Source organism: Cupressus sempervirens, chromosome 7 (genome assembly GCF_028749045.1).
Source record: "Cupressus sempervirens isolate cs-2001-9-10 chromosome 7, ASM2874904v1, whole genome shotgun sequence".
Taxonomy (NCBI): Eukaryota; Viridiplantae; Streptophyta; class Pinopsida; order Cupressales; family Cupressaceae; genus Cupressus; species Cupressus sempervirens.
In genome coordinates this window covers 836,514,242-836,531,326 of record NC_143124.1, presented here as the reverse complement: position 1 = coordinate 836,531,326, position 17,085 = coordinate 836,514,242, and positions in this window count along the sequence as shown.

Below are 17,085 nucleotides of genomic sequence, written 5' to 3'. Positions count from 1 at the left end.
TGGTAACCAAGTTCTCTATTCCATCTTCACATACCTTTTTATCCTCAACAAATGTCTACTCCAAATCATTATTTTCATTTTCCATATTTTCCTTCAACTCCTCTTTTAGTCTCTCTAAATTTTCATCCCCTTTCTTAAGTTTCCTCATTAGGAATCTTATTTTCTCTTCTATCTCTTGATTCATTCTACCTTCCTCTTCTCTTTTCCTTTTTTCTCTTCCTATCTTTTCTTTGTCTCTTCCTTCTTCTTTTTTTGAAAATCACAATATGAAACCCATGCATCTAAAACTATCCTCTTATCATGAGATAAATCTCCTCTTGTGACCATTTTCTCCTATCTAGGTTCTCTCCACTTAAACTAGTCTTTTGGCCACTCTATAGGTTCTCTTCTCAACCTATTACAACCCACAAAATCTCACAAACTCATCTTTTCCCAAACCTTTTGCTGAGCTATGATACTAAAAATTATGTAAAGATACAACTTGATGAAAGGAGGGAAGGGACTAACTAGGGAAAATAACACAGCCAACAATCCAAACCCACCTTGTAGAGGTACCTCAACGGAAGTAAACACAAAAGATAAGAACACCACAAAGAGAGAGAGAAAACAATACTCTTTATTGATTCATAATATAAACAACATAAATGCCTAGCTATGAGGCCCTTTAGGTTATAGTGAGAAACAAAATACATTCCAAATCTAAGATCCAACATCAATTAGCTCTAGGAACATATGCAAAAAAAATTGTAAACCTTCATGTTTTGTTCTAGACTCCCCCAAATATTCCTATCTTTACCAGTGTCTACCGATCTATGCTAATCTCCTTTGATCTACTCTTGATCTACTATGAATCTACTTCCAATCTAATACTAATCTGTTATTGATCTATTACTGGTCTATTGCTAATCTCTTATCGATTTTCCCCCAGTTCTAAGCCCAAATACTAGATCATTCTAGATCATTACAACATAGGAAAACTGACCCAATAATGGTCTAGACACATCCCAAGAAAATATCTCCTCATAAATCTCTTGATCAAAATAAATCTCACAATTTGGCTCACACCAAAAATGTAGAAATCACATCCAAAACATTGATTCTTGGCATCAATAGGATAACTCAGCACATGAAGAGTCACTCAACATGCACTATGTAACTCGACACATGAAGAATAGCTCAACACATACTATGAAACTTAGCATACACTATAGAGTGAGATGGTATAAAACATGAACCTGAGTGTTAACATGACATGGGATAACCTCAACTTGACTTAAAATCCAAAATTACTAGTACTTAGCAATTGCAGTAACTTGATAATGACTAAAACTCAATAACAAGCTAATGCATGATGGACATGTGTGTGTGTGTGTGTGGAAATGAAATTATAAATTTAAAAACTCTTTATGTAGGTGCTCCTACACTAATATGTTAACAAGGGAAGCCCTAGTGGGGATGGTACCCACAAGATAATGTACTAATATAAATATTCCTTATTAGAGGATTGTCCCTTTTAGGACTCTATGAATACATTCAGTACATATGAGTCTCTATTAGGAGACTTTGAATCCTTGTTAGGAGATTCCAACCCTATTAGAAATTGTTGACAATAGCTAGATCCCACTTCTCTATTGGCTTCTAAAATAAATTTTTTTTAATAACCCAGTGATAGGAACAAATACATATAGGGATATATAATTCCCATGTTCAACATATCAATTCAAACATCGGGGCCAACAATAAGTCTATACTCCTTCATCTTTAAACTCTGCAAGGCCTAGGCAGGTGAACCTCAGATTCTTTTATATGTTACCAATTTCAAAAGAATACAATCTAAATATGGATAAAGTAGATAAAACCCTTATTTCTCCTATAGTTATGCAATGACAAAGGTATACAATAGAAAATTGAAAATTCTATGAAATCCGCAAGCTCAATGAGGGCATCCTTTCAACTATTAAATGAAAAGGAAATGTATAATTGATTTAAGTTTGATATTAGCAAAACCCAAATATGCGAGAACAAGAATATGTTGATTTTGTAACTGATTAGTGCCTTATCTATTGGAAAATTCCACAAATCAAAAACTTACATCCATGATACCAATAACATATTACATACATCAACATATCAGATCTATCCTATCACTTTATGAATTAGACAACAATGTTCCTAAAAACCCTCATACCCATGAAATATCCTTCTCATCTAACCAGAAACCTTGTCAAATATATTAAGAATTTACTTGGCTCTTAGTTCCAACAATAAAACATATTGAGACATATGATTTTAAGGAGGTTTAAATGGGTTTAATTTCTTTATTTGTAAACCACAAAACATTGCATATAGTAGAGATATAATGAGACAAGAATCATAATGAAACTAAGAAATTTTTTGTTTCTTGTATTCATTTCTTTGAAACAATGCATTCAAGATGCATGTAAATAACTATGAAACAACTTTACAGACCAAAACTATCTTTATTATATTTATTTCTTCTATTCATAGAAGAGAGAATATTGAAGAATGGTGGAATCTTAGCTATAGGAACCTTCCAAAAGACTAGAACCAACCTTGTGGTATCATAGTAGTGGAAAAAATGTCCAAGAATAGGAAACAATCCTAGAGAAAGAAAGAAAGAAGAAAGATATACTACAGGAAATAAATCCTAGATCTAATCTAGAAGTGATGCATGTCCACTAGAATCTCCATCCCATACTACTTCAAAGCCTCTTTCTTCTCTTTATAACCAAAATCTGAATGGAATCTCACCGTTGATCTTCAACAAACTCAAAATATCTCCTCCAACTAATGAGAGAACCTCATTCTAATTTAAAAAATCATGTATACAATTAAATTTTGATAAATCCTTTACTAAATTGATTTGTAAGTGAAAATACATCACCAACTACATCTCCACTAACTTTGGCACACACCCAATTCATCATTTCACCAAAAGCCAATACCAAACTACCATACCACAATGTATTTGGAAAAAGGTACATACAATAAAACCATGAATTATTATACATATTTATTTCTACTAAAAAATAAACAACAAATCTTGAAAGCTTGTTCTAAGACCTTTCTGTCAGTATATGATAGCCCTATATCTACTTATCAGAGATGCCCAGAAGATCCATTCAAAAAGTAGGTTCTTGAATTGGTTCTCAAGTCTATATTTAGATTTCTAATATTTAATTTTTCCTAAAGTTAGAAATTTATAATATAATATAAAAAGATTTAAATGAGCTTGCATAGTTATTCAAAGAGAAAATAATAACTAAAATGTATTGTCTACACTTTTATTTTTCATCTTCTCTTTAAATTTGGGTCAGACCTGGTTGACCACATATGATATGTGGCAACATTTGATTCACCCATCATTCCACAGTCATCACCACCTAGGTGCCACATGGCACCCCCTAATTTGATCTTTGAACTACCACTTAGTACGTAACACATCACCATATGCCATCCTCTGATTGGATCTCCATGTGCATGGTCACCACCACGTCATCAGCTTACTAGGTTCCTTGCCACATCACTACCACATGGCATCACCTGATTGGTCAAATATGTCACACCACCACTCGGGCCCACTACCATGTATTGACATGTATTTTTTCCACTTTAATTATTTTCCGTGCATGTTGAAATTTTAGTAAATAGACATCCATCAATCTCACCACATGTCACAATCTTGGGCATTGTTCCTACACATTGCCACATCATCACCCCTACCACATAGCACCTCATTTCTACACAATCCACCATGGTAGATGGAAAAAGTTCACTCCACTCCATCCCCTATTTTGGCTTCCACTATAGATAATAGAGTGCCACACATACCAATCATGATCATTGATATATGTGTAGTCTAATGTGAATCAAACTCTCTCATAATGCTATAGGATGAAGTGGTATTTTGATTAACATTAAAATGTTCCCTTGTAGTGCAACTCTTTTTCATTTCCATATGTTAAAAGATTGATCTGATTAGGATCTAGGATTATTAAAGAGGAATGCTAATTGATTACATAAAATTAATTTTAAACTTTTAATGAATCAAATTAACGTAATTGAAATAAGAGAACAATAAGATTAAGCTGTCAAAAGAGAAATTGGGAGAAAGAAGACGCAAACAATTTGATCTCGGAGTTCAGCCATATGGATTACGTCTCTAGGTCCTGCTCCAATAGGGGGACCGGTCCAATTATCTCCAAAGTTAGGTACAAATGTTTACAAAATTACTCCTTTGAAGTACAACAACATTACACTATTTCAAAGTACAGGAATGAGCACTTCAAAAATCTCCCTTATATTGAGCACTTGGATGTTCTCTCCTTTTTATAAATGCCTAAGAGTCCCTTAATGCCCCATTTTTATACACAAAATTAGCCAAAATAAGGCTATAACAACAATTTACAAAAATAACCCCTTCAATTAATTCCCCTCTTGGAATAACCTGTTAGCCATTTTTAGCAGATTTGGCTTATGTTAATTTTGGGGTCAAAATAGTAACAAATAACCTTATTTTACTAAGGTTGGCAAATTTTGGCTAAGGTTAAATAAAAACTGGTGCAGAAAAATCTTTAAGCACTAAAATAGTGCAACAGCCAATCACCTTTTATGGTAACCACTGGTCGGGGGTTCCAACCCCTCTAGCAGTCCTCCTTCTTTGAAACTGGTGGTAGTTAATGGTTAAAAATATATTGCCGCCAATTTGAAACCCATGCATGGAATACTGGTCGGACCAATGGTTTTGTTGGTAATTGGTTGTGGGTTCAAATCTCACAACTTATTTTTTAAAAATGTTTTTTCTAGCCAACTTTCAGCTGTCACATCAGCATGATGATGTCATGTTGACAGCATCAGGGTCCTTTTTGTCTCAACAAATTCAAACTATTATATCTTTCACATACGGACTCTGATTTTGATGAAACGAACACTGTTGGAAAGCTCTTGACGAGATCTTTTCTTTGAAATCAATCATTGATGACTTTGGAGATGATTATTTTTTCACCTTTTGGCAACCTCTGTACTTAGTTTGATCGAAGTTTGACTAGCCATAACTTTTGCATACAGACTCTATTTTTGTCCATTCAAATTGCCTTAGATTTAGAATTTCAAGGAGTTTAATCTCATGTTGATTGTTGGAGTTTTGGAGATACTTTAATTTTTGACAAAGATATTCCCTCAGATCAAGCCTCCCTACTAAGAAGCTTTCAGACCACCAAAAGTTTGGATTACTCAGAAAGCAAGTGAGGGTACTTTTCCCTCACTTTACTAATCTCCATCCATTTTGCCATGCTTGGATGCATTCCCTTCAATCCCACTCGGAGGTATTCAACTGGTCCTCTTCTTGAAGTTCTGATTAATGAGGTGTATGCTTCACGGATTACATGTGCTTGTTCATTTTTAGGAATACACAATTTTCCCAAGTGGTACAACAAATTATCCTGCACATAGTAATCTTTCTCTTCTACATTTTTACCCAAGATTAAAGCTGCATAGATATCCTTAAAGTTCTCATCGTTAGCATATTGTTCCTAAAAACGTTCATGAACCATAGAACTATTTTGAAGGATTATCAAAGCATTCTGAACAGGAGGTCTAGACATCATATCTGCTACTTTTTTATGGGAACCCTTCTTATAGTTAATCACCAAATGAAATTGTTGTAGAAAACCCATCCACCTAAAGTGCCTACTTTGTTGCAACTTAGATTGTGAGTGCAAATATTGTAGTGGCTGGTGATCGGTGTGGATTACAATTTCTTTTCCCATTAAGTAGTGTTTCCATTTTAAACACTCTAAACTAAAGCATAAATTTCTTTATCATATGTAGGATAGTTACTTATTGCTCCTAAAAAAGTTTCAGAGTGGTAGCAAACCGGTTTACCTTGTTGCATGAGTACAGCTCCCATGGCAAACTTGCTTGCATCTATCTCAATCTCAAATGGTTGATGTAGATTAGGTAGAGATAACACTGGTGCAGTGCTCAACTTTTCCTTTAAAGTGTCAAAAGCATTTTGTTGCAGACCTCCCCACTGAAAAGTTTCCTTTGTACTAGTTAATGCATGCAATGCTGATGTAATGTAAGAGAAGTTTACAATGAACTTCCTCCAGTACTGAACTACACCTAAGAAACTCCTGACTTTTGTAACTGTACTTGTTTTAGTCCATTTTACAATACATTTGACCTTTGCAGGGTCTACATTCAATTGACCATTCCCCACGACATAGCCTAAGTACACTAAGGATGTCTTTTCAAATTCACATTTTGACATCTTTACATAGAGCTTTTCTTTTCTCAGTACATCAAGTACTTTCTTTACATGAATTACAAGATCATCCCAAGACTTACTAAATACAAGAATATCATCTAAATAGACTATGAAAAAATCATCAATAAAGGGACGAAAGACATCATTCATGACTCTCATAAATGTAGCTGGTGCATTACAAAGCCCAAATGGCATGACCAACCACTCAAAAAGTACCTGTTTTGTCTTAAAAGCAGTTTTCCAAATATCATTTTCTGCAATTCTTATTTGATGATATCCACTACGTAAGTCTAGCTTAGTGAAATAAATTGCATGTTTCAACTGATCAAGTAAATCATCAATTCTAGGAAGAGGGTACTTGTTCTTTACCGTTATCTTGTTCAGAGCCCTAAAGTCAATACACATTCTCCAAGTCCCATCTTTCTTTGGAACCAACACAATAGGAGAACCACAAGGAGAAGTACTAGGACAAATAACTCCTTTCTCAACGAGCTCTTGAACTTTCTTTTTTATTTCTTCATTCTGCAAGACTGATAAATGGTACATGCGAATATTAGGAAGTGGTACATCTTGCTGCAACTGAATCTCATGTTGTATCTCTCTCTTAGGAGGCAATCCTTTTGGTTCCTGAAACAAGTCATCATAAGCGGAAACAACTTGGACCATTTCAGCCTTATGTTTTGGATCACATCCCTTAAATGCCTTAGATGTTTCATCTTCTTTGGCATTTACAAGCATTAACACAAAGTTCTTACTAGAGTTGACTAATCTTTTCATCTGACCACCATTAACTAGTGCCAGGTTAGTCTTAACCTTATGTGCCGTACAATGTATTCAATTTTATCTTTAAACAGATGATACTTATTTTCCCCCCTATAGAAGATAGCATTTCGATCATACAAAGAGGGACTCCCAAGTAATAGACCACAAATATCTAAAGGGACTACATCAGCTTCTACCTCATCCACAAAGTTTGCAGTGATAGAAAATCTTAACTTGCATTGTTTAGTTACTTGTAACTGTGCATCATCGCAAACCCATCCAAGAGGGTATGGTTTTGGATGAGGTGTTGTAGTCAAATTAAGCTTTTTAACAACTTCTTCAGATATCAAATTAACTTGAGAAACCATGTCAAATAGTGTATCAACCTTAGTATGCTTAATAACAACTCGAATGTGAAATAATTCATTCCTTTGCTTATCATTCTTAGGAGAAGATTCTTTACTTGTACTTGCACTTATACTAGAAGAACTTGTAGCTGATGAAAGAGATATACCTTTTCCTTTACCTTGGATCCTAGTAGCAACAATTTTTGTCTCATCTCCAGAATCAGATCCAAGATCTTGTTGAGTTATAGCAGCAGCCTTTTGTTTGCCTTTGTTTCCACCAAATCACTTCGGCCTCTTTTCAGGATGCAACTTCCAGCACTTAGAATCATCATGCCCTTCTTTCTTGCAATTTGAGCATGTGGGTTTCTCACCCTCTTTCTTTATTGTTTCTATCTTTTTACTCTTTCCTTTTCCTTTGGAATTTTCCTCAGACTTAGATGGTTTTTTATCAAACTTATCAATGAAAGTGCCCTTACCCCTTGATTCTAAATGTGTTGCTTGGACACATACTTCATCCAAATTACAAGGATTTAGGATGAGAATAGAATGCCTTAGGTAAGAATGAAGACCACCTATGTACTTGAGTAAAGTGTCCTAGGTATATAATGGGACATTTAATGAAATAGCCTTTTTACAAAATTCATGGGTGTAATCCTGGACAAACTAACCTGTCCCTTGCCTAAAATGTTGCCAGTTCATCATTAACTGTTGCATATGGCCTAGGGGGTAGAATTGCTTCTTTAAAGCAGTAGCAAATTTTGATCAAGACAAATTAAACTTACCATGTTGTGAAGTTTCATCCTGAGACCTACTTTCCCACCAAGTTAGAGCTACACCACCTAAAAAAAGAGTGGCTAACTAAATTCTGTCAACATCATCTACAAGGTTTTGAACTCTATAGTAGACTTCTACTTGCTGAATCTAGTCGTCTAGTTTCTTGGCATTTAACTCCCCACAATATTTTGGCAAGTACAACTTTACATCCAACTTGATTCGAGGCTTATGTCCACCCTTAAAAATATTAGAAGACTTAGAATGGGTAGAAGAAGGAGAAGAGGGGGGAGAAGGAGATGAGGGAGAAGAAGGAGAAGATGGAGGTGTCTTTGGCGGATCACGATCATCGCCTTTCTTTTTCCCTTTGTCATTTCAAGCTGCACATCTCTGCATCTTCTCTTATCTTTCTTGTACCAAAACGTCTAGCATTATTTGCAAATTTTGAAGAGTCTTCTGAATACTCTTATCTTGAAAAGCTTGTCCACCACCTTCATCTGCCATTTGTGATGATGGTTTGGTCCTTCGTTTCCCAATCTCAGGATTGTATTCCTCGAGCTTTCCTTTGCCTTTCTCAATCTTGGATCTTGTTAGCATTCAAATCTACAATACTAGTCCAACAAAAGCTCTGATACCAAATTTGATTTGATTAGGATCTAGGACTATTACAGAAGAATGCTAATTGATTGCATAAAATTAATTTAAAACTTTTAATGAATCAAATTAACGCAATTAAAATAAGAGAACAATGAGATTAAGTTGTCAAAAGAGAAATTGGGAGAAAAAAGACGCAAACAATTTGATCTCGGAGTTCATCCGTATGGACTACATCTCCAAGTCCTGCTCCAATAGGGGGACCGATCCGATTATCTCCAAAATTATGTACAAATGTTTACAAAATCACTTTTTTGAAGTACAACAACATTACACTATTTCAAAGTACAAAAATGAGCACTTCAAAAATCTCCCTTATACTCAGCACTTGGATGTTCTCTCCTTTTTCTAAATGCCTATGAGTCCCTTAATGCCCCATTTTTATACACAAAATTAGCCAAAATAAGGCTATAACAATAATTTACAAAAATAACCCCTTCAATTAATTCCCCTCTCGGAATAACCTGTTAGCCATTTTAACAGATTTGGCTTATGTTAATTTTGGGGTCAAAATAGTAACAAATAATCTTATTTTACTAAGGTTGGCAGATTTTGGCTAAGGTTAAATAACATCCGGTGTAGAAAAATATTTAAGCGCTAAAATAGCACAATGGCCAGTCACCTTTTATGGTAATGGCCAATCAGGGGTTCCAACCCTGCCGACGGTCCTCCTTCTTTGAAACTGGCGGTAGTCAATGTTTAAAAATATATTGCCGCCAATCCATTTTGAAACCCATGCGTGGCATAGTGGTTGGACCAATGGTTTTGGAGGTAATTGGTTGTGGGTTCAAATCTCACAACTCATTTGTTTTTTTTTATGTTTTTTCCAGCCAACTTCCAGCTATCACATCAGCATGATGATGTCATGCTAACATCATCAAGGTCCTTTTTGTCTCAACAAATTCAAACTATTATATCTTTCACATATGGACTCTAATTTTGATGAAATGAACACTGCTAGAAAGCTCTTGACAAACAAGATCTTTGCTTTGAAATCCATTGTTGACCACTTTGGAGATGATTATTTTTCACCTTTTGGTGACCTCTGTACCTGGTTTGATCAAAGTTTGACCGACCATAACTTTTGCATATAGACTCCATTTTTGTCCATTCAAATTGCCTTGGATTTATAATTTCAAGGAGTTTAATCTGATGCTGATTGTTGGAGTTTTGGAGATACTTGAATTTTTGACAAAAATATCCCCTTGGATCAAAGATAATCTAGATTTCCCTCAAAAATTCAACCATGTTGAAGTAGATTAAATTACAATTGGCCATTGTAGAACAACTAGGCTATGAACAACATATCTTCCTCCCTCTATATAGACCAATCTTACTTTCCAAACTAATCATGAGATTTAGATGGAGATGTTATGTTGGTTATGAATATCATGCTATAGCTTGATTTCTCCTTTACCTTTTTGTACTCTAACCTCTCTATTTGCACACTTATTTGCACCCTGAGAGGGCTCTTCATGCTTGCTCAATTGGTGCACAAATCACTTCTTGTGTTCCTAAGGCCACACCTTAGAGATAGATTCCATGGAATTGGGTTCCGTTGAAGGTCATCAAAGAAAGATAGAAACCCACTCAAAGCAGAATGAAAAGAAGCTTCAAGAGGATGGTGGAGACATAGAAGATGAAGACAGTGAAACTTCTTGAAAAGTATTTTTACGCTCCCTCTCTAGTCAACCAGAGGGAGTAGAGCTAGATGCCTACACGATATTAGACTGTGTTGGTACCAAATATAGACCCAATATTTAAATTTTCAATTTATGGTTTCTAACCTCTTTGCACTAAGGTTCAAAGCAGTTTGAAGTGGTTCAATGGTTCTGATGGTTCAAAAGCTCTAAAAGTTCATCCTGCATTTCAAGAAAAATCACTAGTTTCATGTGATATGATAGATGTATTTAAAGGATTGTTCCTAAAATGTGTGAGGCTATGGTTAGAACCTCAGGTTCATTAATTCAGAGTTTGGTCCAGAAACTCCCTTGTTCTAGGTTAGTATTCCAATTAAAAAGTGTAGAAAACAATTTCTAGATACAAATTTATTATTTTAGATTAAGGATTTGTTAGTTTAAAGATTTCATGTAGAAGAAATAGTTCAAAGAGATAGCTTTAGAAGTTTAGTTTTAGAATCTAGTTTCATTAGAGGCACTTAGCTACAAGTGCTACCCAATTATTATCTATTCAGGAGAGAGTCAAGAAATCAATAGCGAAGGATATCCCCACTGTGATCATGTCTTCAGAGAATGTGAAGTCATAGATGAGAAGGTTTTTTCACAAGGTGCTAAATAATTCAAATTGAAGCCTATGCAATCACTAGATGTTGAAAGGACAAGATCTCACATTCTCGAGCGACAAGCACCTTCCTTTGTAATTAAAAGGAAATACATGTTTGACTATAATTTAGTATAGGGTGAAGGAAGAGTGAGACTCAGTGGATAACTAATGGCCTAAAAAAAATGTTGTACAATATGCTTTAGCATCTTTATTGAAGAGAAAAGTGCATTGGCTTGGAGAAAAATATTGAAGGCGAAGAACTATTTGGAAAAAAAGTGAAGAATGATGATATTGGGTTGTAAAAACAAACTCTCCATTTCATGCCAAATTCAAAATTGGGACCGAGGTCTTTGAAGCACAACCACCACTGCTCATCTTGCATCTAAATAAGGCATCAAGATTAAGAGTTGAATCATTTAATGCAGTGTCTAAAACATGGAATGAGGAACTATAATAGGGGAGACCATGAATAAGTGCAAAAATGCAGTTTGTGAATACCAATCTAAAATCATCCTTATGGTATTACAAAGCGGCATGCACAAGAATTATTTGACTAGGGTGTCATCGCATAGCCATGGAAAATGTGTTGGTCATAATGTGATCAACAAAGGTTATGCCTCAAAAATGATGAGGTTAAAGCTATTAGTTTATACATGCTCACCTTAACAGTCACCATAATCATCAGCCCCTATCTAATTTGCTATCATTAGCATACATTGATCTCAAAAAATTGGTCATAATGGACTGCATGGTGATTCCCTTGGTGAATACACATTTATGGAGCACAATCTCTATACCTATATTTCAAGAAGAAACTTGATTTAAGAAAAAAAGCAATATTTGAGATGTCATACTCAAAGATTACAGACATCAAAAGGTGATTGAGTTACTAGAGTATCAAGTCCTAATAGATCAAAAGATGAAATTGCATAAAGAAACTATATTAGATGGAGGGGGGTTGAGGGAAATCTACATGTAGCACCCTCAACTCACAAAGCACACATTACACTCATCGGGTGGCCACGAAAGTGTATATGAAGTAACACAATCTCCCCAAGTATGAATGACAATAATAAGAAATGACAACTATTAAGATTGTTTTAGCTATGATTGTACCTATGGCATCATGCATAGGTATGGGAAGCACTTGCAAACTACTCATGGAAATGGAAATACTAAAAATGAAAATACCCAAGAGTGGTTGACATGAAATGGAATGATCATGACATATGTACTAGGTCTACCACAAACCCATTACCATCGATATGTTTGTAAAGGAGCACACATGGATTGACATATACAATGAGGTAGGTATGCATTCTCCACATGGAAAACCAACAAAGAAGACATAGTCTTGACATGGAAGGGGAACATTCTTTGTATAATTTCCACACACATGTCAAATATGTATGCACGATGTATTTGGTCTATGAGGCTCAAGTCAAGAACAAATAATTCATCTCTAGTTGAGCATTCTTATATCAAAATAATGTTATCCTAACCTAACATTATTAAAGTATGGAAAAAAAAAATCCAAAACCTTTGCAATATGTTCAATTTGGGAGAATCAATTACAATAACCTATAAACATCATTTGGGAAAGGAAAAGTAGAGGTACTTCAAAGAATCAGTTATGGTAACTGAGAAATTCCCCCACCAATTCTATATATTGTGAAAGCATCAAACAATGTAGGGGCTAGTTTTTGGGGGTTCCACTTTTCATTTTCAATTGTAGACTTTGTGCTATAATAGGGGAGGGGTTCAAGTTTGTAATAATTTTCCTTAGGGGAATATTCTCTCAAGATCAAGAATCTCAAATAGAAGCACAAAAATAGACCAAAGTATGATCAATATAAAAATGGTAATGCTCTCTCTAATGTACAATATAAACTAGGAGTGCCTACATCTAAAGGCCTCTGAGATGCATCTAGAATGTGTCTAGAAGGAACTAGGAGATAAGCATGAAAATTAAGCACATGTCCTCAATTGTGCAAGAATGCATGTGCATCAATGAGAGTATAAGTATGATAAGGTGTCACACACATAAAGATTTTGTAAACACCATGTGCTTAATTGGAGTTCTAACTCCTATGGTGTATTCACCATGTGCATAAATGAGGTGTGAAATCCTGTGTTGTCAACATGACAACTCACAACAGTACACATACTACTAGGTGACTAACTAAAAAGAAATACAATATGCATTAACCTAAGTAAACTTAAGTAAAGTGTAAATAGTAAATACCTATTTACAACAACACCCCCCCTTAAGTGCAACTTAGGGGAATGCACTTAAGCTTATGAATGCAAGATGGGTCCTAGCTATGAGGCCATGTTAGGTACCCATCTATAAAATCAAAGCTCTATAGACAAAGATGAAATGCAATCTCTCATAATGTGGAGAAAGAGGGAAAAACACATGGGAAAAACCCTCCTCCAAAAAGAGAAATATGCACAAGAAAGAAGATGAGAGAGAAGAAGATCTTAGAAGAGGAAAAAATCCCTCCTAGAAGAAAGAAGAGAGAAGTCAAGGGACTCCCCTTTCTATAATATCTTGTACCCCTAAGAGATCTCATAAATGAGTATACTTGACCTCATGGAAGGGTGTGGTAAAGATATCAATGACCTGCTCTGCTATAGGACAATACTATAATGCAATGATCTTCTCTTGTATCAACTCTCTGATGTAGTGCGTATGGACCTCGATGTGCTTAGTCTTTTGATGCTAAACTGGATGCATGGAGATCTCAATAGCACTTTTATTGTCACATTGAATCACTATAGGTTTGGGTAGATCAAATCCAAACTCCTCTAGGATATGCTATAATCAAAGAGCCTCTATATCTACATTGATAGCTCCTTGATACTTAGCCTTTGTGGAAGAAAGAGAAACATTATTTTTCTTCTTACTCTACTAAAAAATAGGGTTGGAACCAAGGTGAAACATGTAACCTGATGTAGACTTGTGAGAATCAATGTCCCTTGCATAGTTTGAGTCTTTATATCCAACCAGTTGAAGTCCTGTACCTGTTGCATAATGTATCCCATGTGTATGTGTACCCTGTATGTAGTGCAAGAAATGCTTGGTGTCCTTCCAATGAATATCATGTGGCTCTTGCATGGATCAAGAAACCATGCAACTAAAAAAGCTATATCAAGTCGAGTATGTGTCAAGTAGATAAGGCTCTGAACTAACTGTTTGTACAAGGTAGCATCAATAAGTGGAGTGGTGTACTTGGCCTCTAGCTTGACACCTAAAATAAAGGGAGTAGGAGTAGGCTTGCAGTCACTCATGTGAAATTAAGAAAGCAAGTCAGGAGCATACTTGGGCTAAGAAAGTGTGATCCCTACTGAAGACTATTTGATATCAATACCAAGGAAGTAGTGTAGAAAACCCAAGTCTATCATAGAAAATCTATAGAGAGGTCTTGGTAGTGGTAATGATGGATGAAGTGCTCCCTATAATGATAAAGCCATCTTCATAAAGCACAAGTATCAAGTGTGAGTCATCCCTCTAAAGAATGTAGACATTTGAATCAAAATGACACCTGGTGAATCTTGCTGAGATTAGGAAGGAATCCATCTTGGTATACCAAGCCCAAGGAGCCTACTTAAGACCATAGATAGACTTCTTTAATTTTCAAACCATAGTAGAATCCTGTATAAACCCCTGTGGCTACTCCATCTAAATCTCCTCATGAAGATCACCATTCAAAAAGGAACTCTTTACATCCATCTGGTGTACAACCCAACCATGAGTTGTAGCAATAGTTAGTGTCAAGTGAATGTAGTTCATCTTGGTGACTAGTGCAAAAGTCTCTATATAGTCAATACCTAGAACCTACAAGAAACCTTTGGAGATTAGTATGGCCTTATTCTTATCAACACTTCCATCTACTAAAAATTTATTTTGATAGATCCACTTACATTAAACCACCTTTCTTCCCTTAGGAAGGGGAACTAAGTCCCAAGTGTTGTTTTTCATCAAGGATTTATATTCTTCCTCCATAGCCTTGTCCCATTTTGGAATACCTAATGCTTCCTTAAATAACTATGGATCTAAAGCAATGGCTATATATGCATGTGGAAATGATTTGTGCTATGATCTAGTCCTCTGAGTGTTTGAAGGATTACCCACCAATGAACTTGCTAAATCAAGGGTCTGTTGTGCCCAATGAGGTTTAGTGGAAGAAGAAAGAATGTCCTGAACTATTTTTGCACCCTATGAAGGTGGTGACCTATGACTCAAGGTTGAATGAATCTCATCTTTTGAGTCACTATCATCATTGTCATCACTATCCACTAAGGAGGAAGGAGGAATTGAAGAAGCCAAACATGGAAAAGTTTCTTCAAAGTGAACACTCCTCTCATAAAATATTTCATGAGTCTCTAGATCCATGAGTTCTTATGCCTTAAGATGGTTAGGATATCCAACAAATATGCATCGTTTGCTTTGAGGTTCTAATGCCTTTTCACTTTTGTGGAGGTATCCTTGCCCATGTTGGATAACCAAAAAATTTCAAGTGCTTTAAACTTGGTTTTCTACCACACCATGCCTCAAAAGGTGTAATTCAATCTAAGGCCTTATGTAGACCTCTATTTTGGATGTAGTTTTCACAACACATGGCTTCTTCCCAAAACACTTGATCTAGAGACTTATGTTGAAGCATACAAGTTTTCATTTCCTTAAGGGTCCTATTCTTTCTTTTAGAAACACTATTTTTTTGTGGCATGTATACCATTGAGTGTTGAAGATCAATACCCTCATGAGTGCAAAACTCTATGGGTCTAGAGTTGGCATATTCCTTGCCATTATCTGCTCATAGAATCTTGTTGGCTTTCCCTAATTTTTCTCAACTTGATCTTTGAATATGATGAACTTATCAAATACTTCACTCTTATGAGCAAGAAAAAAGACCCAAGTGTACCTTAAGAAATCATAAATAAAGGTTAGAAGATAGGGGGCCTTACCAAAAGATGGTACTGGAAATGGGCCAACTACATCACTATGAGCCAATTCAAGAACAAAAGTTTCCTTCCAAGACTTCCCCTTGTCATGTTTTTCTTCAAGATGCATAGTTGCTTCACAACCTGGACATAAACCCTCTAAATACTTGACTTGAGGTAGACCAATGACCATATCCTTGCTATTGAGTTGTTGAATGTAGTGGTAATTAAGATGTCCAAATCTCTCATGCCATAGTTTACTTTGTGTATTTGAATGAGTCAACAAGGTAAGGGAAGTGCATTTAGGCACAAATGTGAGAAAGAATAAATTCTTGTCTCATGATAAACCTTTCCAACTACCACTATAAAATCATCATTGAGATTTTTCACCACAATTATATCAAGGAGGAACTCTACTGTGTTGCTACATCTGTAGTGAGTTATTTGGTAGATGGAGAGAAGGTTGGTGCTAAGATTAGGAACATGTAGAACATCCTTGAAGATACAATTGTCCAACTCAACATTTCCTTTCCCTTCAACTTTGACTTGAGTTTCATTTCCCACATAGATGTAAGGCACATTTGATGGTTCCATAAAGGAAAACTGCTCCCTTGAAGCACCCATACAATGTTTTGCTCCCGAATCAAGAACCCATTCCTCGGTATTATTTGTACTTGCAACTAAAGCTTGTCCCTTATCTTTTGAAGTCATTGAAGATCCCTTATCCTTTTGTGGATTTGGTCCATCAATTTTGTGTTTCCTCATTAGGTTGACCAATTCATCAATTTGCTTATCCTTGCACTCATGTTGGAATGAGTTTTCTTCTCCTTCTTGTTGGAATTATTCCCCTTTTGATTATTTTTGGAAGAAGACTTCCCTTGTTTTGAAGAAAATAGTTGAGTGGAAGAATATTGATTTGAGGAAGATTTTTATTTTGAGGAGGGTTGTTATGTGTCATCTTGTGGCTTAGCCTTCCACTACTTCTATTTCTTGTTGGAGTTTTACCACTTGAATTCCCTTCATTTGCTACCA